The sequence below is a fragment of the Ictidomys tridecemlineatus genome, chromosome 10 (genome assembly GCF_052094955.1).
Source record: "Ictidomys tridecemlineatus isolate mIctTri1 chromosome 10, mIctTri1.hap1, whole genome shotgun sequence".
NCBI classification, from domain to species: Eukaryota; Metazoa; Chordata; class Mammalia; order Rodentia; family Sciuridae; genus Ictidomys; species Ictidomys tridecemlineatus.
In genome coordinates, this window is record NC_135486.1 from 75,034,947 (window position 1) to 75,060,484 (window position 25,538).

General features: G+C 35.0%; 1 protein-coding gene across 1 annotated transcript in view; it reads left to right on the forward strand.

Annotated features, from left to right (window-relative positions):
* Positions 1-5,616: 5,616 nt before the first annotated feature.
* Celf2 (CUGBP Elav-like family member 2) overlaps positions 5,617-25,538 on the forward strand; it is a 780,843-nt gene continuing 760,921 nt past the window's right edge. Inside the window, exon 1 of the mRNA XM_078023205.1 lies at positions 5,617-5,831. The gene's annotated coding sequence lies outside the window, so the exon portion shown is untranslated. The remainder of the gene's footprint in view (positions 5,832-25,538) is intronic.

Sequence of the window (25,538 nt, forward strand, 5' to 3'; positions counted from 1 at the left end):
TATAGTTTACTTCTACCAAGGGTATACAATATTATGCAATCATGTTAGACATTACTTTGATCCCTGTATTTCTTTTGTATTTTTGTCTTCATTCATTTTTTTTCATTACCCTTTCCCCAAAATATTAAATGATATTTTATATTGTCAAATATGTTTCTCCAAAAACCTAACTTAAATTCTTTTCAACCCAGCAAGGTAAGATATTTTCAGGTTAATATATCATTTAAGAACCCTCCTTGCTTCAATCTATTTTAAATGCTCTGGCAGATTTGCCTTCCAATAATACATAAATAATTATGCCATGTTTCTACTTCAGATACTTCAGTGGCTTTTCATTGCTTCAAAGGTAAAAGCAAACTTCTTAGAAAGTTGCATGTGGATCCTCATGATGCTTTTTCTCAGCACAGTGCTGAGATGTTCACTTAACCATATCACTTCTGCATTTTCTATTTATTCTAATTAGTTATACATGACAGTAGAATATATTTTGATACATCATGTCTGCATTTTAACAGAATAATTTGGAAAATTAAAATGAACAATTTTCTGTGACAACATATTGGCTTACCTTTCATTCAAAATTATAAAGTATCTTATTTTCACAATAGTGCACTTAGAAATCATTTGCTTGCTTTTTCATTTGGGTGGCAGTGGATATTTTTGTTTTTCCCACAGTGGTACACACTGACAAGGAACAGAAATGCTAAAGAGTTTATGTCATACTGTAAACAGTAGAGAGAGAACGAGAAAGGGCATAAAGACATAACTATCCATTACCCAACTTTTGTCTAAATAAATAATCAAGCCTATTATTCTATGTAATATCTAGTGAACTACCAGATAAACCACTAACTGTATGACAAAATTAACTTTAGTCTAGGAAAATCATACCTACTGTCTCAAGTTTTGAAATGACTTGAACATAAATAAAGTTGGTAAATTATTTCAGAAAAAAAGAATCAAGAACATTTCTAGGTTTCAAATCTGATCTTTCCCATTAGCATCTCTGATTTTTTTTTCTTAGAACTGAAACCAGGACATTACAACATTCTCCCCTTATTCGTAGGTGTGTTCCAAGACCCCTCGTGAAACTAGAGCATATTGAACCCTGTATACTGTTTTTTCTATGTAATTTACAAATTAGGCACAGTAAATGATCAACAATGATAACACAGTAGAATAATTATAACAGTCTACTATAATAAAAGTTATTGCAAACTTATGAATTGTTGATTTCAGAATTTTCCACTCAATATTGTCACAGCACTGTTGACTGTGGGTTACTGAAACCCCAAAAATCAAAGCCACAAATAAGGAAGTATACTGAATATCAGTTCTGAGAGAAAATCATGGCTAGGGAAAAATAACTGCCCTAAAAACTACTTTCTTACCAATGGCTTGAAAAGAAAGTCTAAGTTTTGGAATGAAATGCTATATTCCTTTGCTAACGTACCAAAATAGCAATTCATTTAATTCTGCCTTACTAACAATATCGGAAAACAGAAGCTATGTCGATGAGCATTTTGCAGAGCATCTGTGGGATGTGAGGGCGAAACTTCCTTTTCAGTCAATTGATAAAGGTTCTAATTCAAGAAAACTCATAAGCAAAACTAAAAGTAAGGTCCAGAAACAAGGACAGAACACTGTCAGTTCAAGCCAGTATCGACCATTGCTTAGTGCCCCACTTGAAGCAATAGTATACAGCTAAATGTGTCTGATTTCTGGAGTGTTTAAGGCATAGTTCATATTATTTACTTAGTTATACAGAATGCATTTTCTCAGCTTATTAGGTATGCCATAAAATCTTTTCCTTTGAAATTATATGTATGCATAGTCCCTGCCAAATTGAATGCCATAGATAGGCAAGAGAATCCACATATGTGCATGTACATTTGTCATCTTCTCTTCCATATGAAACTTCACTTCTTGTCAATATGCAAAAGTCTAGCAGCCAGTTTCACCAGGTAATAGGCATTTCTGTAAAATGCTCTAGCTCTTTGTGTCTAACTCAGGCTTCTTGGTTTATATTTTCCATAGCTCATAGTGTATGCTCATCATTTCCTGTATGTTTAGATGGTAATAAAATGCCATGCCACCTTATGTATCACATACACCAGTACCAATAGTACAAGGATGTGAAGTTTACCCATCTGGCCCCATGTGAGCACAGGCTGCCTTATGCTTCCGACCAAATTCAATCTAAAAGCCTAGTTCATCTGTAGTATGTCTTCTGTCTATGTAAGAATGTCGCAGCGAAGTGGAAATGGCTTCAAGCCAAAGTTTCAGGGATTCTCGTGGCCTTTGTTATATTTTAGGCCAAATCTCAGTTTCTGTTTTGATTTCTTTATAATACAAACACCAAGTTAAATTCTATTTCTACTTGCTCTTAAAGAAATGAGTGTTAAAATCTCCTTAAAATCAATAATTCTTTGCCTATGTAAATGTATGTTGTTAAATATCTAATTAACCTTTCTTTCATAAATTTAATTGCTATAAAAATAAAGATATGGGTCAAAAACACAATCCATGAATCGAAGTCACAGTATTTGGGGGGGGCAGGGGGTAATGGGGATTGAACACTGAAGCACTCAGCCACTGAACCACACCCCCAACCCTATTTTGTATTTTATTTAGAAACAGGATCTCACTGAGTTGCTTTGCACCTCAAACGCTGTTGCTGAGGCTGGCTTTGAACTCCCAATCCTCCTTTCTCAGCCTCCTGAGCCACTTGGATTACAGGCATGCACCACTATGCCGGGCACATAGATTATTTTTATGACAGGAGTCAGATGAATATTTCCTAGTCACCCAGTTTTACAGTTGTTAATTATGATAGCTAAATAGTACACTAAAAGTAAAAAAAAATGAATTTTATCATTATATGTTGACTACTGCAGTAAAACTTCAGGGTCACCATAGATCAAGCATAGGCATTATTCCATTCTTCAAAAGGCAAAAACATTAAATCACACTTAAGAGAGTTGAACTTGGAATTAGGAATACATTTATCAAAAAATAAATTTAGTATATACAATAAGTTTTAAAATTATATTTAATTGTTAATATAACTGAAATTAAAATGTGTTTATTTCATAGTTTTTTTAAAAAGTAAGTACATTCCCCACCTTGATGTTGAGTTACTCTGAATATGAAAATTTTTTAAATGTGCTATATTACACTTAGTTTAGTAATATGTCCAATAAACTTGTTGAGTGTATTTCTTTGAACATATCCCCATGATTTGAAAGCCACTTAACAGTGTATCACTATACATAATTTCCCAATGATTCAGTAGGAACTAATTTTTGAAATGGTTTGTTTTCCATATGTTACGTGGGTATAAGTTATGTAATATATTTCCCATTAGCAAGTAACAGGTTAAATGGTTACTGGAACCATGTACTTTACACATTTTCTAAAACCTAATTGACCTTATTTAAATGAAAATATTCCTTCTCTAAAGTTCAATGTCAGGATATTTTAATCTGCTTAATAGTCTGCTAATTAAGCTCATTAAGCATTGATGACCATACCAATATTCTTTCTTCTTCATCTGAAACAGACTTTTAGAATATAAATATGTGCTACTCTGTGTATGTTTGTATATTTCTTAACATGTCCTAAGTAATGAATATTGCCATATTAGTCACAAATATTTTTAATCATAAAGATTTTGATTTTACAAAGCCATTATCATTAATTTTTCTTCAGTTGTCCATAGTTCTTTTTTTCCTGAAACTTTTTCTTTGAAAAGGATTGAAGGAAAGGCACTTGAAATTATAGAATGCTTCGGTTCAATTAAATCTTTTGAAAAATCTAGGCATAACACTTTCCAAACTGAGGCATGGGTTGGTTTTATTGCATCTTATGCTGTGACAAAGTACCATAATTAGCACGTTGGTGTAATTTACCACTGTTTGATTACAGCTGATTGCCTAACTACCTGGGAAGTCAACATGGCTTCTTCAGTGCTTGACCTGCCTTATTTTCCATGCTTTAGCTATTAGTGGGAACTGAGCAAAGGCATTCATTGATAGCAGTAATACAAGAAATAATCCCAGTGAAGGTTATAATTCAAGGAAATTATGTCCTTTTGAATTTCACCTCCTCAGACCTTTCCATTTTTAATTTGTTTTTATGATAACCTCCAATGAGAGTACATGTATCCGATATTCAGTTACATATTTGCCAATTTATATGATTAAATATTTATTTAATTTACACTAATAATTTAGCTTTTGAAAGTCAGATTGTGGATAGTGGAGTGCATTAACACAGCCCATGCGTGACATTAAGGGATTCTACATGTAAGGCAGGAATGGTGATAAGGGGAAATATTTTTAAAAATGCAAAGACTATCAAGCAAATAGCAGATTAAACACTATCATACCATCAGGAGTATCCCTCTTCCATGTTTTCATCCAGTGGCAAAGAACGTAGAGTGGTACCTTTTACTCCTACATCTACCACATCCCAACTATGGGACAAGGCCAACTATCATGACACTCTCAGAGTAGCAGAAAGAGCCAAGGAAAGTCCATCTTTATTAGAAGAACCGGTGCTGCATCCCATTATGAAACAGTACTTGAGGTCAGGAGGCCAAGTTGTAGATGGTGCATGGGATCTGCAGACTTGTGATAGCTTCAGTACCAAGGGAGCCCACAGCTCCCTCATCTGAAAAGAGCAAGAAGGGAGAAGCCAATTGGAAAGTCTGTGTAAGCAATTTACATTCTGACAGACACTGATGAGTTTTGTTATCTTTTATAATTCCTTTGCTACAAACTAGCAATGTACTTCCCATAAAAGTTCGGGTTTTGTTGCCGTTGCTAAAATTAGAGGGATTCTCTATAGGAGACATATTTTTTGTTGCTGTTGCTAAAATTAGAGGGATTTTCATATAGGAGACATCTTAAGTTAAATTTGCAAAGCAAAACAAGTTTATCTCTGTGATCTTTAGTTATTTTCCCAGTTCGTGAATGTTAGGATAAACTTTTTGTTGTTGTGCAGACATTTTATGTTTCTTATTGCATCCTTCTAAGAAGTTTCTGTGGCTTATGAAAACTTCTTCCTAGGCACTCTTTCATATCGATTATTCTCAGCGTTACATGCTCAAAAAAAAAAAGTCTAAGGAGAAGTGGAAGCTCGAATAATTTTGGTATTCCTATCATCATATTCCTAGAAATTTCAATGTTTGTGAGATAAAGACAGGAGAGAATATATTGGGGAGCAGGGGAAAGGGCCATAAGGAATACAAAGCATGGCACTAAAAAATAATATCAAAAGTGTATTTTAAATAATAATCATTTGTATAGATATTTAGAAAAAGTGAAATAAAAGGAAAAAAAAACAACAGTAAGCAAACCCCACTATCACGAACTATGGTGGATCAGTTCAAATGGAAGGCAATTACCTGTAAGCACTTCAAATAGAAAATGAAGAATACCTTTCCACGGATAATTTTTAGTTGTCAGGACAAGTGAGCCCCAAACAGCAGACAGAATGGTCCCAGCATGCTTGTTGCCTTTTTTTTTGTTTGCACAGTAGCTGTCAGTTCCAGCCTTGCAGGTAGTAGAACCCAGCGGGAAGAAGGGGCGGGACCCAGCGATGCAGGCTGAACTGAGAGCAAATTTAAATTACTGAGCCCTTTTTTTTTTCCTTTTTTATTTTTCTACTCTGCGACAAACTGAAAAGATTCCAGCACGCTAATTTAACCACCCTGCTTCTTCTTTGCCTTTTTTTTTTTTTCCCCTGTCTCCCTGCTTCTAGGATAATTAAAAGAGAAACCTGTAAAGGCAACATTCCTGTGAGCGAGTTGGTACTGCAACGTGCTGGTAAGAAATGAATTTAATTTTTTTATCTTTTTTTTTTTTGGCTTTTCCTTTTTTTTAAAGAGCTGAAGGCTTTGTCTGTCTAATGCAGTCATAAGCGTGGCTTCCCTGCCGTGAGAGGTTAGCATGTAATGAAAAGGTGTAATTGCCTGATATATGACCTTCGAGTCATACTTATAATGGGTAATAACAGCATTCCTGTCTACCCTGATGATGCTTCTCTCTGCAAATTGACTATTTGCCCACTTGCAACAGAGCTAAGATTGTCGCACTATGACAATGAGTTGTTGATTGTTTGGGGTTGGAGTTTCAGTGTCCTGTCAGAAAGAATTCTTGACTTTCTCCAAGTAACTGCTTTGCAGGGGGTATTATTGGGCTTTAATAGGACCCTTGCAGAACAGAACTGTTTTGCTGTTTACACCTCAAACAGGAAGTGCAAGGATGAAACTTTCTTTAAGGAAGACTGTAATTATCGTAGACTTCCTTAGTCCAGATAATGAAATAGACTAAAGTAAGTGCTTGGGAAAGTTATTTTAATCCCTTTCATCTGTAACTCGTCAGGAGTTCATTAGACAGTCAACTGTGGAGAACCTACATCATTTTGGGACCTGGTACTTGAGAGGCCAACTTTATTCTTTAAAAGGATAGATTTTAATTCAACCCAATTAAATTCAACAAGTATTTCTATATACTCTGCCTGGAGTTACTACAGATACTGTCCTCGACTGCTATTCTGTTGTGAGGGAGAAACAAACTTGAGAGTGTACATTTTCAACAATCAGCTTTTTTTTTTAACTACCTTTACCACTGACCAGCTCAGTTAAGACATTTAAAAATGTATGACTGTTACTTGTCAGATAAAGTTCTCAATGTTAAATCTCCTGCTACCAATGGATTCCTATTTCTTCAGTGCATGTAAATTTTTCAACTGTGGTCAGTATATTTTAGATTGGATTTTAATATATAAAGAAGAAAAATAGCCTCAATATATTTGTTTTGTTTTGTTTTATACCAAACATGTCTGAGAATATATCCCTGTGGTAAATTTTGAGCTTATCCAGGTTCTGGCTTCAGAAACTGAAAGACACATGGAAAGATTTAGACTTGTCAATGAGTCTGCTTGGATTTGAGTCAAGAAACTTAAGAAGTATGATTTTCCTACCCCCCACCCTTTAATTTGCTTTTAAAAGCACATAGGAAACATCAAGGATAATATTTTGTTATTCTCTGTTGTTCTTCGGAAACTGTGGTAGTTTGTGTATAGCTTTATCTTTTGTTCAATAGATATGTAGAAACATAATGGAGAGGTTTTCAAAAAGAGAATTTAGTTACCAAATACACACTGAAACCTCTTTCCAAAGGAAAATCTCTGCTATAGTGTTTGAAGGTTGCATGCAATTTGCATTTCTCTTATAGAGAATATGGCATTCCATACACTGGTGACATGTGGTCCCTGGTCTCTGTAGCTGTTTTATCTAATGGTGTCATTTCTACACATAGCAGCTCTGAACTTTGCCACCCATGGGTCCTCATCCATGCCCCCCAGATCACTTGAAATGTCCAAAAAAATCTCAGAACATTAGAAAATGTCAATTGATAGAATAATCTCTGCCTCTTTACAACAAAAGAAAATGCTGTGGATTTAATAGTTCATTTTTTAAAATCTGTTCTTCTCCACCAGTAACTGTCTATTAGCAGCATTTCAGTTATAATTGGAATAAATTGTTGCCCAGTAACAAGCAGCTAACTCCACAGCGACTTTCCATGGAATCAGGGACTAGAAATAGCTACAAAGAGCTAAATGCAAGTCCAACCAGAGCACTTATATTTTTTAATTTTGAAAAAAAAAAAGATTCAGTTCTTTACTGTGTTGCCATTCCTTAATTCTTAAAATTTTGAATTGAGATTCAAAAATTGCCTCATCCTGCAATTTCTAATTGACCAAAATCCACACCGAAAGAATAAAGGCCAATAAATCTTTGAAAAAAAATTTTGTATCTGGCACAAAATAAGAATATGAGAGGATAAGCACAACCTATCTGACTACTAGTGTTAACAAGATTCTAAGCTAGCAACACCATTATATGTGAAGAGCTGCCATCAACTCTTGCAGAACGTAATGTAAAATTATGGGTTTCATTGTAGAACTCTGTCATTTGAACCAGTAATCAGTCCGTAATTCTATAGATTGCTGTAGTTAAAATGATGCTTTCTCCCATTAATAAAATATTGAATAACACTGAAATTACGTTTACCCTATCCATTTTTTCAATAGATAAAAGAACCAGTAATAGCCCCAAGTCCTAATACCTAAGCATACATCATATCAGAAGCCTTTTCTTCTTCTTCTTTTGCTGATATGCTGTGACATTACAATTTCCAGAGGGGGGAAAAAAGCTTCTTTTTAACAATAGTTCTGCACTTACCATTAGCTCTTGTGCTGTTTGGGAACAGTTTTCACCTTAGAATTGCACAGGTGTTGAAATAGAAAATACCTTATGAAGAGAGTACATGTTGTTATTTTTCTCACATAGACAAAATGATCTGTGATTCCAGAATGAAAATAAAAAGGCAACATGAAAGTATAAGTATTGTTTTCTCAGACTACGACACTCGACTTTTGCTTAATTCTTTCTAAATGTTTGCTGAGTATCAACTATACAACAGGCAATAAGTCAGAATCTATGGGAAAAAGAAACATGAAAAAGCCACACCTTGGTCGTCCAGGGAATTACAGTGTAGTAAAAGTTCAGCTGGTAGGCTGGCAAGAGTAATTTGATTAATTAGCCTGTGATGAACTTAGCATTGTGTTAGGCTACTGTGATCAAGAAAAATTACAACGTATTGTTTCTGACCTTCTGCAGCCAGCATATTCTTCATTTCCTATACTTACTTCAGTTCTTTTTCTGTATCCACATGCATTTTTTCTATTTGCTGTGCTTTTTTTAAAAAAAAAATATTGATACAAGTAGTCGTAACAGCTAAATTGTTTTTAACTGTAAAAGAAATGAGAAGTACTGAATGGGATTTCAGAATTGTGGAGCCTCATGCCTCATCACCCGTGGATTTTGTTGCTCAATCTTGAGCTCTGTCACCTCATTTTAATAGAAAGAAAATGACCTCATCCAACAGTTTAATCTGTAGTCCCATCCTAGTAGAAGATGGGCAACTTGTTCAGCCATGGCAAGCAGTGTGAGCCAGAGATTTAAACATAAGAGAGTTGTCAATTAATAGGATATACATCTAACCTCCACATTTGTGCCAAGCTGATGTGTGGTTATGCACGTCCCTTCATCTCATACACTTTTCTCTGTTCATTGACATGGTAGTAGTACCCACGTGTCCATAAAGAAAAATCACAAGAAAACAGTAAGTGTATACTAAGAACTCAATATCTCTTGGGATACTTTTAACTGATTACCCAAGGAAAAAAGAACAATTCTCTCCTTAAACCATACCATATAATCTGACATTTTCTGGGTGCTTTTCAAACCATTGCTTGAATGATATGATGAGTTTTCATTTACATGTACAGCTGTGAAACCAGCACCCAATCAAGATGCAGAAAATTTCCATTCAATCTGAAATTTCCTGGTGCCTCTGAGCCATCAACTCTTTCCCCCAAATCCAGCCCTTGGCAATCACGGGTTTAGTTTGTCACTATAGAGTAATTTACAATTTGTACAATGTTATATAAATGAAATCACACAGCATGTTTTCTTTGTGCCTGGCTTCTTTCACTTAGCATAATGCCTTTAAGATTCACAAAGGTGATTGAGTTCCTCAGTAGATTTATTTTTTAATTGCAGAGAAGTGCCTTATTTTATGTATGCTCCACAATTTTTTCATCCATTCACCTATTCTGTAATTTCCATTGGGGAATTATTTTGAACAAAGCTGTATGAGCATTCACATGCCAGTCTGTGTGAGTAGAGTTATGCATTTCTCTAAGGTTTGAAATAGCTGAAAGTGAAAATCCTAGGTCATATGGTGAATGTATGTTTAACTATATAAGAAAAGCAAATCAGTTGTCCAAAGTGACTGTAAAATTGACTCCACCAGCAATGTGTTAGTGTTTTGGTTGCTGGGCATCTTTGTCAACAGTTGGTATTGCCAGTCGTTTCGATTGTACCCATTCTAATGAATTGATGGTAGAACCTCACTGTGGTTTTAATTGGCATTCTCTTGAGAACAAATAGCATTGAGTTTCCTTTCATGTGCACATTGGTTTTGTGTGAAGTGTCTTTTGTCTTAAGTCTTTTGTTCAGTTAATTTATTGTATTCTGTCTGTTATTTTGATATTGAGTTGTAGGCATTATTTTAAATTATGGATAAAAGCCACTTTTCAGATATCTGCATTGAAAATATCATATCCCCCACATGTGACTTTCTCTCTATGCTTTTTTAATGTCAACTTTCAAGGAGAACTTTATTGGGACTAATCCAAATTACCAACACAACACATAACTAATATTTTATTATGGTTCATATTATTTTGTTGTAAGAAATCTTTGCTTGATCACAACAAAGATTTTCTCTTAGTTTTGTAATTTCAGTCTATGTATACAGCTCTGATTTTTTTAAAAGTTTTTATTCTTTTTAGATCTACGTGACATTAAAGTGTATTTTGACATATTATCCATACATGGAGTATAACTTATGCTAAATAGAATCCCATTCTTGTGTTTGTACATGATGTGGAATTTCACTGGTTGAATATTCATGTATGAACATAGAAAAGTTATGTCTGATACATTCTGCTGTCTTTCCTATTTCTTTAATTTTCATGTTTTATATGAGATGATCATCAGGGTTCATTTTTTTTTCTATGAACAGCTAATGCTCCAGCCCCATTATTGAAAAGATTATTCTTTCCTCCATGTAATCACATATGTTACTTTTCAAAAATCAATTGACAGAATACGTGTTGGGTATTTAGGGGAATCTCTATTCTGTTCCATTCATTTATATGTCTATTTCACTAATTCCATAATGTATTGACTACCCTAGCTTTATGTTACACCTTGAGAACAAGTACTATAAATTCCCCAACTTTGTTTTCCTTTTAAAAATTGCTTTGGCTAATGAAAGTTGTTCTCATTTCTATGTAAATGTTAGAATTAGCTTGTGAAATGTTTTCCCTCACTAAAAACCTTGCTGAAATTTCTTTTTCCCAATACAGGGGATCAAACTGATCGACTCTCTACCACTGAGCTACATCCACAGCCCTTTTAATTTGTTTTTGTTTTGTTTCGTTTTTAGGCAGGGTCTGACTAAATTCCTGAGGCTGCCCTCAAGTTTGTAATCCTCCTGCCTCAGCCTCCTGAGTAGCCAGGCTTATAGGCATGCACCCCTATCCCCAGCTCCTAATAAAATTCTTATTAGAATTGCATGTTGGATATATAGTTTAATTTAGAGAACTGACATTTTAACTATATTAAGTCTTCCAACTAGAAACAGTTATTTAGGTGTTCTCCATTTATTTAGTAGTTTTATAATTTATAAGTAATGGATTGTAGTTTTTAGCACACAAATGTTTCACCATTTGTTAAATTTATCCCTATGTATAAAATGTTTTTGGATGTTATTCAAGTGGAATAGCATTTCTTATTTCATTTTCCAAGGGTTTGTGTCTATTATAGAAAGACTATTGATTTTTGTATAATAACCTCTTACACTCTGTCCTTGACAAATTCACCTGTCAGTTCTAGTGGGCATGTTTTTATACATATTTCTTAGAACTTGCTAAATACCACATCATCCCTGATCAAAACACCACATCCTTTCTAATCTTTTTCTTAAGTCTTTGAAATATCTAGAACTTCCAGTAAACACTTCAGAAGAAAATATGAAAGTATCCTTCTTGAATCTGTTGCCAGTTTCCCTCCATCAGGTACAAAAGGCTTTCAAACATACACTTTTTCACACCCAAGAAGTCCCATTGTATATTTGGTTTGCAGAGAGGTTCACATGAACGGGTGCTATCTTGTTTTTTTGTTTTGTTTTGTTTTGTTTTGTTTTTGTGTGTGTGTACTAAGGATTTGATTTGCTAATGTTAAGGATATGTGCGTCTAACTCATGAGGAATACTGGTGGGCATCTACCTTTCCTCTAATGCTTTTGGCATGGTATCAGACTAAGGCTAGTCTCATTACATAGATTAGAAAGCATTCCTTCCTCCTGAGTTTTATGAAATATTTCATGTAGGACTAGTATTCTTTTATTTCCCTGAATGTTCAATAGAATTTACTAATATGCTTTCTGGCCCTGGAATTTTCTTTGTGGGAAGAATTTAAATTACAAATTCAGTTCTGTTAGTATTTAGACTAACAGTTAGGGATGATTTAAATCTTTCATTTCCTCTCATGCTATCTTTGGTCATTTATAATATTCAGAAGATTTGTATATTTCATCTGTCATCACAACTATTGAAACAAAATGTTCATTACCTCTTTATCTTTGTATACTAGCAGTCTGGAGTCAAATCTACTCTTGCTGTTAACACTAGTAGTTTGTGTGTTCTATCTCTTTTAAAATCCATCTATTAGATGTGTTTCTGCCATAACACATTACCATAAATTTAGTAGCTTTCCTAATACAAATTGGTTATTTTACAGCTCTGTAGATCAGAAGTCTGACATAGATCACCCCAGAGTAAGGTCAAAGTGCTGGCAGGGATGCATTCCATTTTGGAGACTCTAAGGAAGGATTAATTTCCTTGCAGTTTGTAGAACTGAGATCCTGGTTTCTCTGCTGGTTATTGTCCACTGTGTCTAGATGTCACAACCATTTCTGGCTTGTGGACTAATCTCTGGTCTTCAAAGCCAGTTACATTGGGCCAGCTCTATTGCACACTTTAAATATCCCCCCTCTTCTCCTATCTTATGTTTTGGACTCAACTGAACTTTTGAGTATTTTTACAGACCCATGCAATTATAGTAGGTCCAACTGAATATTCCAGGATAATCTCCCTATCTCAAGGAATCAGCCACACCTGAAAAAGTTCTTTTACCTTCTAAGGTCACATATTTGAAGGTTTCAGGATTTAGAGTGTAGAAATCCATGTTCCTGCTGTTGTGGTAGAAATTTGCATAATTAGCCCTTTCTTCATTTTCTAACATATACATTTAAAGCTACAAATTCCCTCCCCACCAATCATCACATTAGCTGCATCCCACAAATTTTAACTCATTTTAATTTCATTATTACTTGAATCAAAATAATTTCTCATTTGTTTTGCAATTGCTTCATTTTCACATTGATTTTGGAGAAGTATATTATTTAATTTCCAGACACTTGAGGCTTTTTTCAATGTTTGGAGTACCTGCTTTTAATTTAATTTCATTTTGTTCAGAGATCATACTCAATAAGATCTTTTGATTTATTTCACAATGCATTTCTTATCTTGATGAACACTCCAGATGTACGTAAAGAGATTGTGCATTCCACATTATTTAGTACAGTGTTCTATAATTGCTACTTAGGTTACTAGTGTCCTCATAATCTTCTATTTTCTTAGTAATTTTTTTTGTCTATCTGATATAGAAATTTCTGAGAGTGGTATAAAGCCTCCATCCATGATTGTGGATTTGTATGCTTCTCTCAGTAGCTTCTCTTGGAATGTTTTCTGTGGATTTTGTTGTTGATATTGTTGTTGTTAGTAGATGTTTATAAATATGTATTTGTCATCTACTTTTACTATGTTAAATTTTACCCATTATGGTTCATCACTTTTCTAGTAATAATCTGTTTTGGTTAGTTTTTCCTTTCATCTTTTGTATTAAAAGTTTTTGAAAATTGGTTTTCTAATAACATCTCTCTGCATTATTTTCCCTTGATTGCTTGAAGAACTGCAATATGTGCTTTAAACTTAACAATCTACTCCAAGTTAACATTAAAATTTGATCCATGCTTTTCTACTTATCATCTGTCTTTTAAGCTTTGCTTTTATATAAACCTTTGTATACATTTAAGCTCATCCATAAGTCATTTTATTATATTTTCTTGAAACAATCATGTCTTTTTAAAGATTTAAGAGAAATAAAGAACCTTTTAGCCTAAACACCTTCCTTTACATTTCATGGGATATAATTCTATTAGTAATGAATTTTTTCACTTTCTGATTATGTAAAACTGTTTTAATCTCATCTTTAGTTTTTTTTTATTCTGTTCCCCACTCCCCAAGATGTTTACTAAACAGAGAATTCATCACTGAGTGCTTCTTTCCCTGCCGCCAGCTCTTTTACTTTCTCTTTCCAACATCATCTGTCTTCCATAATTTTGTGGAGAAGTCAGAAGTCATTAATAGCATTCCTCCCTTTAATCCATGTATTTATTTTCTCTAGCTGAGTTCAAGATATTTTTGTTATCTTTGTATTTCAGAAGTCTAACTACAATGTGTGTAGTAATTATTTTTCCTTTTTAAATCTTGCTTAAAATTGATTAAATTTTCTGGTCCGAATTTCATGTTCTCTATCAAGTTTAGAGGAAATTTCGCCATTATTTATTATTATTTTTTAAATGTTGTGATCATTTCTCTCTTCTTTCCTTTGGAAACTTCAATTACATATATTAAAATCTGATATACTCCCACAGATCTCTGAAGTTCTATTTATTTCTTTCCACCTCTTTTCTCTATATTTCAAACCAGGTGATTATATTCATCTATCTTTAAGTTTATTGATACATTATTTTGTCATTTTCTTTCTGTTGTTGAGTACAGCTAGTAAATTTTTAAAGCTTATTGATGTTTTTAGTTCTCACAATTCTAAGGAGAATGAAGAATGATTTGTCCAATTGAATCTACAGCATCAGCATTTAAAAAAATTATATACATTTATATGTATGTCTTTTATATACTCAGTGTGTGTGTGTATATATATATATATACACACATATACATATATATACACAAACATTTGAGCTCATCCATAAGTCATTTTATTATATTTTCTTGAAACAATCATTTATCATTTTAAAGATTTAAGAGAAATAAAGTATTTTTTAGCCTGAACACCTTCCTTTACATTTCATGGGATATAATTTTGTTAGTGATTTTATATATATATATATATATATATATATATATATATATATGCCTGCAACAAAAATAATTTACAAAACTATGCTATCCAAGGTTTGTAAAGTTAATACTACTCATACTCTCCAACACTTACAAAGCATGTCAGATTAAGTAAGGTGCTGAAATAAAAGAATAACAGGTATAATTGATGACATTATTAATCATTAGGTAAATTCTCATAAACCTGTTCTTGTAAACTTCCCAGAAATTAAGAAAATCACTTGTCATTTGTGATTAATATCCTAACTACAAGGGAATAAATCCTTTTGCAAGTTTCAAGTTTCCTATTTTATGACTTCATAAAAATTAAAGGAATGTTTAATCAAGTTGTTGATTAATATTTAAATTAGATCATTTAAAATATTTTTTAATTATGGAGAAGCATATGATGTTTGGCAACTTACTAAAAGTTCAAAGAATCAACTGATATACCTTATGCAAAATTCCTTGTCTCTGAGCACCAACATATAATTGAGAAATGCAATAACTAAAGAATTTTATCAATAAAATGTTGATTGATAAAGAGTTTTGTATTTTTTTCTGTAGATTTCTCACTTCATATTCCCTTGTGTTTTCACTTGTTTGACAATCATACTGTTTTGAATTCCTTGAATATTTTATAATCGCTGATATAAAGGTCTTTATCAGCTAAATCTGGCACCCAGGACCTTTGGAAATCAGCTTCTGATTATCATCTCTGTTCCTATTTATGGGTCAGATTATCCTGTTTCCCTAGGTATCTAGTAACTTTTGGTTATAAATTAGGTATACTTTTATATCCATGGATTCTGTAGTGTTCTGAGGCTTGATGTGCCTTTACTGCAGTATTCAATTAATTTGCCTGGACATGACTGAAATATTTCCCTTTTTTGTGGTATGCAGCCACTGTTGTCTCTTCTCTGTTGTTATGGTTTCCACATGCTACTTTTATTAGTCTGGGCTTCTGAAGGCCACCCCTATGACTGTGTAATTTGACCAGCATGGATTTGGACAAAGATGTTACTCATATTTTGGGGCATGCCATTTTTGTGTGGTACTTTGCTTCTAGAACTTGTCTTCTAAATCCAGATACTGCAGACATATCCTTGGGATCTCACTTCTAACACTTCAAACCCCTGACGTTGTTGCAGCTTCCTGCTGCCTATGTTTTGTACAACTAGAAAGTTGATTCAGCTTAGAAAGCAGTAAAATTACATATCTTGCTCCATGTCTCTTTTATCTTTTAAGAATAGATTTGTCTCTGACCTCTTCCTGCTTTATTGCTGGACTCCATAGAATCTCCCTTCCCCATATGTACTTTTATCTGTCAGCCAGACATTCTGGGGTTTTGGGTTTATTCTTCAGGTATTGTCTTGCTCTCAAGATTTCATCTTTCTATTCCCAGCTGGTTTTCCAGCTCTGAACTGATTTCTGCCAACATTCTCTGACCAAGACTATGTTTATCAACCATTTTCCATCACCATAACCCTGGGAATTGGGAAATATCCTGGACAATAAACACATAATTTTTGCCCCTTCTAATTGTGTGTGTATGTGTGTGTGTGTGCATGTGCACATGCATGTGTGCTTAAGAATAAACTCTTAGGCTGGGTGCAGTGGTGCATACCTGTAATCCCAGTGACTCAGGGGGCTGAGGCAGGAGGATTGAGAGTTCAAAACAAGCCTCAGAAATGGTGAGGTGCTAAGCAATTCAGTGAGATCTTCTCTCTAATAAAATACAAAATAGGGCTGGGGATGTGACTTAGTGGCCAAGTGCCCCTGAGTTCAATCCCCAGTACCCCCTCCCCCGAAAAAAAATAATAATAAACTTAGTTTTGTTTACTTTTGGACATATCACACTGTCTTTAAATCATTGCTATTTGTGAAAGGATTTATACAATACTTAACTCCAGTATCATTAGTGTAAATTTTTTTTATAGGTATGTTGATATACATCTATGTCTCTCATGTCCCAGAAAATGTTTAAAAGTTAAGGGATAATTATCCCAAGTCAAATTCTTTGGACTTTACTATATATGTCTATTTACAACTTGCTCTTATGTTATCATATTCTTTTAATAAATGATCAATACATTCATATCTCACACATTCACTTTTAAAATTGGAAGCTCTGACGCAATAGCACTTCATGAGGTTTCTACTCTGGAATATATGGACAAGATTCTAGCCTAACAATCTACCAATTCCAGTCTTCCCCTGTTAGCTTAGCTTACTGGGGCTTCCAATGATGATCATAGTTTGGTAGCTTCATGCAGAGGGTAGGTAGGTGGTTCATTCTTCAATGCCAACTTTGAACAAGGGATAGGAGGAGAAAGTAAACAACACTGAAGGAAATTAGGCAACAATGGTGCCCATTTGTTGATATCTATCCCCCCTATTAGAGTGGAGATCCTTTCCCTACAGTGTTAGGTACTGTTGTGGGTTGAATTGTGTCCCTAACACCCAGAAAAAAATATTTAGAGTCTGTTGTAGTCAGCTTTTTCATTGCTGTGACTAAAAAAAAAAAAAATATTTGAGGGCTTAGGTTTCAGATGGCTCCATTCCTTAGGACTCAAGATGAGGCTGAACATCATGGCAGAAGTGAATGGCAGAGGGAAGTGGCTCACATGATGACCAAGAAGCAGAGAGAGCCAGTTACCACTCTCAAATGCACAAAATATATAACCCATAGTCATGCCCTAATCCCACCTCCTCCAGCCACACCCTACTACTTCAGTTACCACTCAATTAATCCCTGTCAGGGGATTAATTTACTGATTTTATTAAGACTCGTACAACCCTATCATTTCTCCTCTGAACCTTCTTGTATTATCTCACACATGAGCTTTTGGGGGACACTTTACGTCCAAATCATAACAGAGCCCTGATATATATTATCTCACAAGATGAACTTATTTGAAAATGAGTCATTGCCGATACAATTATTCAACATAAGATCACAGTGGAGTAAGGTTGATACCTAATCCCATCTGAGAGATTTTCTCAAGATAGCCACATGAAGACAGACACGCTCAGGCAGATGCTTTGTGACAACGAAGAACCAGAGTTAATCAACCATGGAAAGCATAATTTTTTTTTTCATCAAACCTTCAGAATCTAGAAAAGGCATGAAAGGAATACCCATATAGATTTCAGAAGGAGTTGGCTTTGCCAACACTTTTGTTGTTTAAGCCAACCAGTTTTTGATACTATTTTTTTAATGATAGCCATAATGGCACCATTGGTAGACATGCGTCTGGCAAGTTTTCATGAAAGTATGACTTAGTTCTGGTGCTGAGAAATTAGACCTGAAATCTTGATGATCATAGTCCAAGCTGTAATATGTTGCATGAATGCTAGGTTGTTTTTGCTGTGTTGTTTAATGTAAGGTTTATGCCTATTGTTAACCATCATAATTATTATTCCAGACGAGGGCAATAACTGCTAAATCTTTGAAGAGAAAACTGATGCTCCATTAGAGTAAATCATTTGTCCAGGGTCACATACTCAGCCCTTTGATGAGCTGGATAAAGAAAAGCATGACACTCTTAATTCCTAGATTGTCTTCTAAACTACATCTAAGCTATTGGATTTTTAATATCAGATTTAATGTCAGATTTAATGTAATACCTATTAAAACACTCAACATCTGAAATAAAAAAGATTTGAACTCAGACAAACCATGAATTGAACTTTAGAAATCTTTTGTTTGCTATTCTCATTAGTTAATACTGCTGTTTTCTCTCTGATGACCAAGGAAGGCCTCTGTGAAAGGTAGCAGATTTGAGACATGTGAGAGGAAGTTATGGCAGAGTCAGAGAAACAGATCAAAGGGCAAGGAGAATTAGCATGAAAAGCCTTGTGACAGGAACAAGCTTACAGAATAGAAAATTGGAGAAAAATATCAAAAGAATGGTGAGAAGAAGAGGGGTCCCTCCTTAATGTTTATGAAAGAATAACTCAATCTTGAGCTATAGTGAGGGAAAACACCCATAAACAGCATGTGTTTGCTCTCCTCCACTATAGCAAATACCTGGGCAATCCACTTATTAAAAAAAAGATTTGTTTGAGCTGAGAATTTGGTAGGTTCTAGTCAATACCAGGCAGACACATTGCTTTTGGGCCTCTTGTGGGGTGCGGGAACATGTCCTTAAGCAAACCCATTCATCTCTTGCCCGGGAGGAAAAGAGAAATAAGGAGGCTTGTGCCCACTCTGTCCCTCAAAGGGATGCCCTTATGACCTGAAGACTGCCCACTAGGCTCTCCCACTAAAAGATTCCATTACCTTCAAACAGCACCAAACTGGGAACCTAAACTTTAGCACAGGGATCTTTGGGGAAACATTCTAGAGCCAAACTGCAGCAATATGTAACTAAGTAATTGTGGCTATGTCCACTCACACCTTATTTATGAACACTAAAATTTGAATCATATATAATTTTGATGTGAAAATTATCTTAAAAAATGGAAAAAAACATCCTTGACTCAGTCTACACAGAAAAAGCAATTTGTCACCTGTCACTATAGGGCTCTGTAGGACGTGGTGAGGAATGAGTTAGATTAGTCCAGTGAACAATGAAGAGGTCAGGACTTAGGTGTGAGCTGTGTAAGTACTGTGAAGAGGCAGCCTTGCCACAAACTTTAAAAGAAGACCTGAGAGTGTTCCTTGGTAAAATGGGAATGGGATTGCCAACATAGAAGTCAGTAGGAGGATAATTTGTTCAGGAAAGATGGACAAAAGGAGGATGGAGAGGATTCCAAGGTCAGAATGTCCAAAGTAGTATTCCAAGAAATAGCTGAGTGTTCTTATCTGAAAAAATCCTTATAAGCCATCTTTTGAACAAGTCTCTACACTTATATATCTAGTGAAATGCTTTGTCAAGACATGCAATGACTTCCTTGTACATTTCTCTATTCTGCACTGATCTTGGTTGGGCAGTTATTGTGTGTCTACTCTGATAATGCAGCACCTACGCACACAAAGATGGCAGAACTTGCTCAGGAGCATGCAATGGATTCTACTGATTTTGTCCTATAATTCCTGTTCTCTGGAACTTTTTTCAGGACCCCATGGACCACACCGATCTGCCTCTGCCTCTCCCATGTGTGTGTGGACATGTAAATCAAGTAATGGTGTTGGGTTGTCAAAGTTACAATTCAATTATTAGCAGAACTGTTCAAGCTCTTGTGCTTGGCTAATCAGCAAAAGCAGTAGAAATGTAGTTGTTCCTCCTGCTTCCAGATAAACTTTTTAGCATAGCATCCATATGTGGGAAGAAAGAAAAATGCAATTATATAATTTGAGGGCCTCTTCCTGGGGAACAAATGTTGAACAAATCATTCACTGGTGGAAGAAGGACAAAGAACACATTGGGTAGTAATTAACGCATTTGCTTCCTAACTCATTTGCTCAATATGTATTGTCCTCATAGGTAATTTGAGGCTAACAGAAGTGCCCCTGGTTACTTGTTAACACTTTGTTCAGACCCTCTGTGTTTTTTAATGCATAAAAGGCTTCACTTTTCAATAATGAACCCTTAAACTCCCAATTTCAAGCAATTAAGATCATGGAGCGCATTTTTCTGTGAGTAGTCAGACATTCTCTTCATTCTGTTGTACGTTTTACTCCTAAGTTGTTAGCTTTCTCTTTTGTGGTGGCTGCTGACAATTCCTTTTTATTTTGTGTACCATCACTTCTGAGTCACATCGGCACCTGGTTCTGCTGAAGTTAACCATAGATGGCTGCTTTCCGTGACTGAGACTGCTGGGTTTTTGTTCTCTTTCAATACTCATTCCAGGGCAGAGAGCTGGGTACTGCAGATTACTAAAGAGCAATTGACAACCTGGGGGATTTTCTCAAATGCTAAAACATCCTGGGCAAAATCACAGAATTTCAACTTGTTTTAATGTCTTGCCACTCATGTTGACGGGGGAAGATTATTTGTTATTCTACAGCTTTGCTTTCTGACTTGACTTGTATCAAACAGCCATTGCCCTCTACCTCCCCACAAATGGATCCAGTCACATGGTATAATTTATTCAATTTTATTTGTTTTCAAGAAGGTGTTTGAGAAGTAAGTTTGATACAGAGACAGAGGGCTAATTGAATATAAAGCCTGCCTCTTATTATCAAGTTAAGAACCAGTATAATGGTGTCTACTAACATCAGCTGGGAAAAAGAGATTAGCTGAAAGATCTAGGAATGGGGTGTTAAAGCGATCCTATCTGGCTGAGGCTCCATCATCATATTTGGGTGAGTATCTATGCCCCCGTCCTACTCTTAAATGTCTTTAACCCAAATAATATTATGGTAAATAAAAATCTATATTAAATTCCTTTGCTAATGTGCAAATATGGGGGAGAAAAAACATCAGATGCCTTAATGAATAATCAACTTCATGGTAGTGAAATAAAATTTTTTTCTCATCAGGGCACTAACAGATTGTAAAAAGTACTTTTTAAAATTGGGAATGTTTGGGCTGGGATTGTGACTCAGTGGTAGAGTGTTCACCTACCATGCATGAGGCACTGGGTTCAATCCTCAGAACCACATAAGTGTAAAATAAAGATATTGTGTCCACCTAAAACTAAAAAATAAATATTAAAAATAAAATAAAATTGGAAATCTTTGGATTTTCTGCAATGACATTGTTTTGGGGTTTCCTGTATGTTTCGTGTCCTTTCTAATAGGCTTTATAAGTGTCTCTGTTGTCCCTATTTTGACTTTTAACACCAACATATGTTCCTACCTGTTCTTCCTTTTCAATTGGTAACTAGTACTAAGGAAAAAAATATATTTCTTTAATAAATCAGGGATGTTGTGAGAGCAAACAAAATAATCAATATTATTTTTACCTTAAAAACAAAACAAGAGGGCTGCGGGTATAGCTCAGTGGTGAAGTTCTTGCCTAGCATGTGTGAGGCACCCGGTTTGATCCTCAGCACCACATAGACGTGATATCTTTATTTATTTATGTTTATCTACAACAACAACAACAACAAATGACTCCATAAGTTTAGGTAACATAAAATACATTACCTTTAATTTCCATAATGGCCATTTCAAGTATCTATACAAATGAGGAATAAAGGAGTCAGATCATTCAAAATAGTTAATCTAGGTACCCCTTTTTATGTTAGACTTTAAAATGGACAAATATACCATGCATCAAACCATGGGGCTGAGAACAGTGAGTAGTCCATATTTGTAGGCAGGCCACTGATTGGAAGTTCAGGCTGTATCTCCATATCATACCCCATGAGCTTCAAAAAATTTACAAACATACTGTATTATAAAAATAAGGTTGGTGGAGATAATAGAGAACTGAAATACAACTTCTCCCCCTTTGACTCAGAGTGTTGTTTTTTTAAAATGTCTGCAGAAATAAAATGGGTAGGTCCAAAAAGGTTTCATCTCTCTGATTTGCCCAAGTTGTAAGTCACAGCTAAATAGAGAAAATGGATCTCCTGGTGGGCACTCAGACATCCACAATTTTGGAGCTAATCCTTTCTTAATTATAAAACTAATCAATTCCATTTGCATTCTCACCATGTCCTAGCTTCTGGACTCTACAGTTTTTCTAGGTAGAGCACTATGATTCCATAATACTCATGAAAAGTGAATGGGATTAATAGGCCCACAGCCTGTTTATGTATGGCTCTTGATCGAGAATGTTTTCACATTTCTATGGAGAAAGAAAAGAAGGAATGAAGAGAGAAGGGAGGGGGTGGTGGCAACAGAGAAAGGAAGGAAGAAAAGGGAAAGAAAAATGAGACGAAGTCTGTGTTGCCTGCAATCCCTAAAACAGTTAGGATCAGGCCCTTTATAAAGTTTGCTAATCCCTGAATGATAAGTTGTATATTTTAAAACTGAATAGCACAGGAATCTTTATGTTCCTAATATTGTCTTACTAAGAATGTTACTATTACCCAAGAACAAGAGATCAACCATAAAACATGGCAGAATAATTATGTCCTAAGAGTATATGTATAATTTAATGCTATAGGCATGATATTTTTGAGGTTGTTTTGTTTCTCCCTTCTTATTAGTGAGTCATTGTCAAGCATTAATTAAAAACGTAACCAGGTACCAGATTCTATATAAGTAATTTTTTTACATACCATTCAAGGAAAATAATGGTCATCAGTTTTTCTATCTTTTACCTAGTGAAAAAAAAAAAAAGAAATCATGTTGTGTGACACAAAACTTGCTTTTGTCAGCAGGTGAGCCAGACCTTGGATGAGAAAACTGTAGACCCCATTGCTGTTTAGTTCTCAATTACATTATAAGTTTCTACCCACTGAAAACTGAAATCTGGGCAATGGTAAGCTGCTTTTATTCATTGACGCTCACAACCCAGTTACACATTTTCATCTAAACCATGTTATCCATTTTGTACATGTGACTTATGCCTACTGAGACTCCGACATTTGCCAGAAAATTCCCATTTTAGAAGGAAAGACCTACTGTAAACCTTTCTCTTTTTAGCATCTAAACCATTGGGGCATTGTTAGGCATTGTTACTGTATCTAATTTTATACTGAACCAAAAAAAAATCAGTTATGGAAGATGAAGCCCTCTCTAAATTTGCCCAAATCTAAATATACACTTAAATAGCCATGAGAGGAATGTTGTTGTTGTTGTTGTTTATTTGGACTCATCATGAATCTAGTGCATGAGAGAGAATTCTAACCAAAAAATTAAATCAGGATAACAGAAGTAGTGCCCATTCAGGGAACAAGGCTGTAAGAAGTCAGTACCCCTGGGTACAATGGAACAGACTTTTCTTTGGCTCCAGACATTTCTGTAAACAAGTCATCATTTCTAGCTGGAGAAATTTCAGTTCTAAAAACATTGGCCACACACTGTTAACCAGTAGATATTTTATCTGGTTATGGAGCAGTAAGATGGTAAAAGCACAAAATACGTGTTATAATTGTTTTTGTTATGTAAGACTTGGCAAAATTGGAAGGATTTCTTAATCTTGCATGCTCCCTGTCCTCACAATCCTACCCCTTGTTACATCATTAACCAGGCAGTTGTACCACCATGATTTCTTATACTGCTTGCTTTTTCCCCACACGAGGACTTACAATCTGAGCTAGATGGAGACTTAAGATGGTGATCTCTTTATTCTTTCCCTCAGTCTATTACAAGATGATTCATCCAAACTGATCTTCAAACTGCATAAAAGCTATGATGGGAACGAGGTGACTATCACTAGTTCTTCTTCTACTTTTCTTTAGTTCTCACTACTGAAGAAAGAGTCCTACATGTTCAAATGTAGGATCTGTTGAAAGGTGTGATTCACAACACGAGCTATGGAACCAAACAGGGTTCAAGTTCTCGGTCTACAAAGGGACACTGGGCCATTATTTAATATTTCTAGATTTCATTTTATTCACTTGTAAAACAAAATATTAATACTTCCTTGATGATACATTATGCAGAATAAATGGTATGAAGTATGTACTAAAACTTAATGGTTCTTTGGCAATGGAAATTATTGTTAATCACGATTTTACTGTTTGTCTTATTCTATGGAAAGAAGACATGTGCATTGAATATATTTAACCAAGCATTATCCAACTTAACTTATAGTTTTAGTGTGGCTACCAGGATTTCAACTATCATTTCTCATACCTAGAATTTTATTTGAGTGTCTGGACCTTGCCTGGCCTTTGGAAATATTGTTCTAGGCTTCTGATCCACCACTTCATAGTGTTTAACTACTTAGAAGCAGAGCCGTTTTGCTAATGAAATCACACATGTAACCCCCAATATGTAACAATCAAAAGAAGAATTACTATGAAGAAGTAAAAGTCCAAAGCCTTGCCCAGCAAACTCCTGAGGAGCATCTGAAGGAACCAAGCCCTCCGTTGATCCCTTTAGAAAACTGCAGATATAATAAGTTTCCCCAAACTTAATGCCATGTTCATATTTATTGAAGAACCAGATCTCCCCTGTCTAATTGGACTCCTTCCCCTAAATGCAGCTACCCACCATGTAAGCTCTGCTGACCCAACAGGTAACTTCCTTGATTTGAGGAGAATTGAAAGCAATATAGCAAGCCATCCCTAAATAAGAGCCCAGATGCCTAAGCTCTGGGATGTAATGCTTATTAGAATCTCTAGGGATACAGATGAATATTTATATGTGTACATATTTATACAGATTCCTCAAATCAGCTTCCTACTTTGAGAATCACTGCTATAAAGGACAAAATGGTCACAGATATCTCAGCCCCCAAACTGAGGGGGGGAAACTCCCTTGGCATGTTTTTCTCAACCCCTTCTTATTCAGTTTAAATGAGTCTCTCTCCTTGTACTCCCTGAGCACTAAGTCTAGAGCTTTTAAAAAGCATCTGCCATCTCATCCAGTGTTTCCTTTACATAGTCATATGACTTAATGATGTGTCAGTAAACCATGGAACACATACAAGAGGACTCCTATAAAATTTTACCACTTAATGAATCACAGCCATCCTAGTTCATTAGTCTGATGTTCTCATAATAATGAAATAACCTGGTAACACATATCACAGAATGTGGGCCAGTAGATAAGCAACCTGTGAGTATAAGTCCATGTGATTTTAAGTATTAAGTTGTCTATCTGCTTATTGTCTCCAGTTTCATGAGCTCAGGGACTTC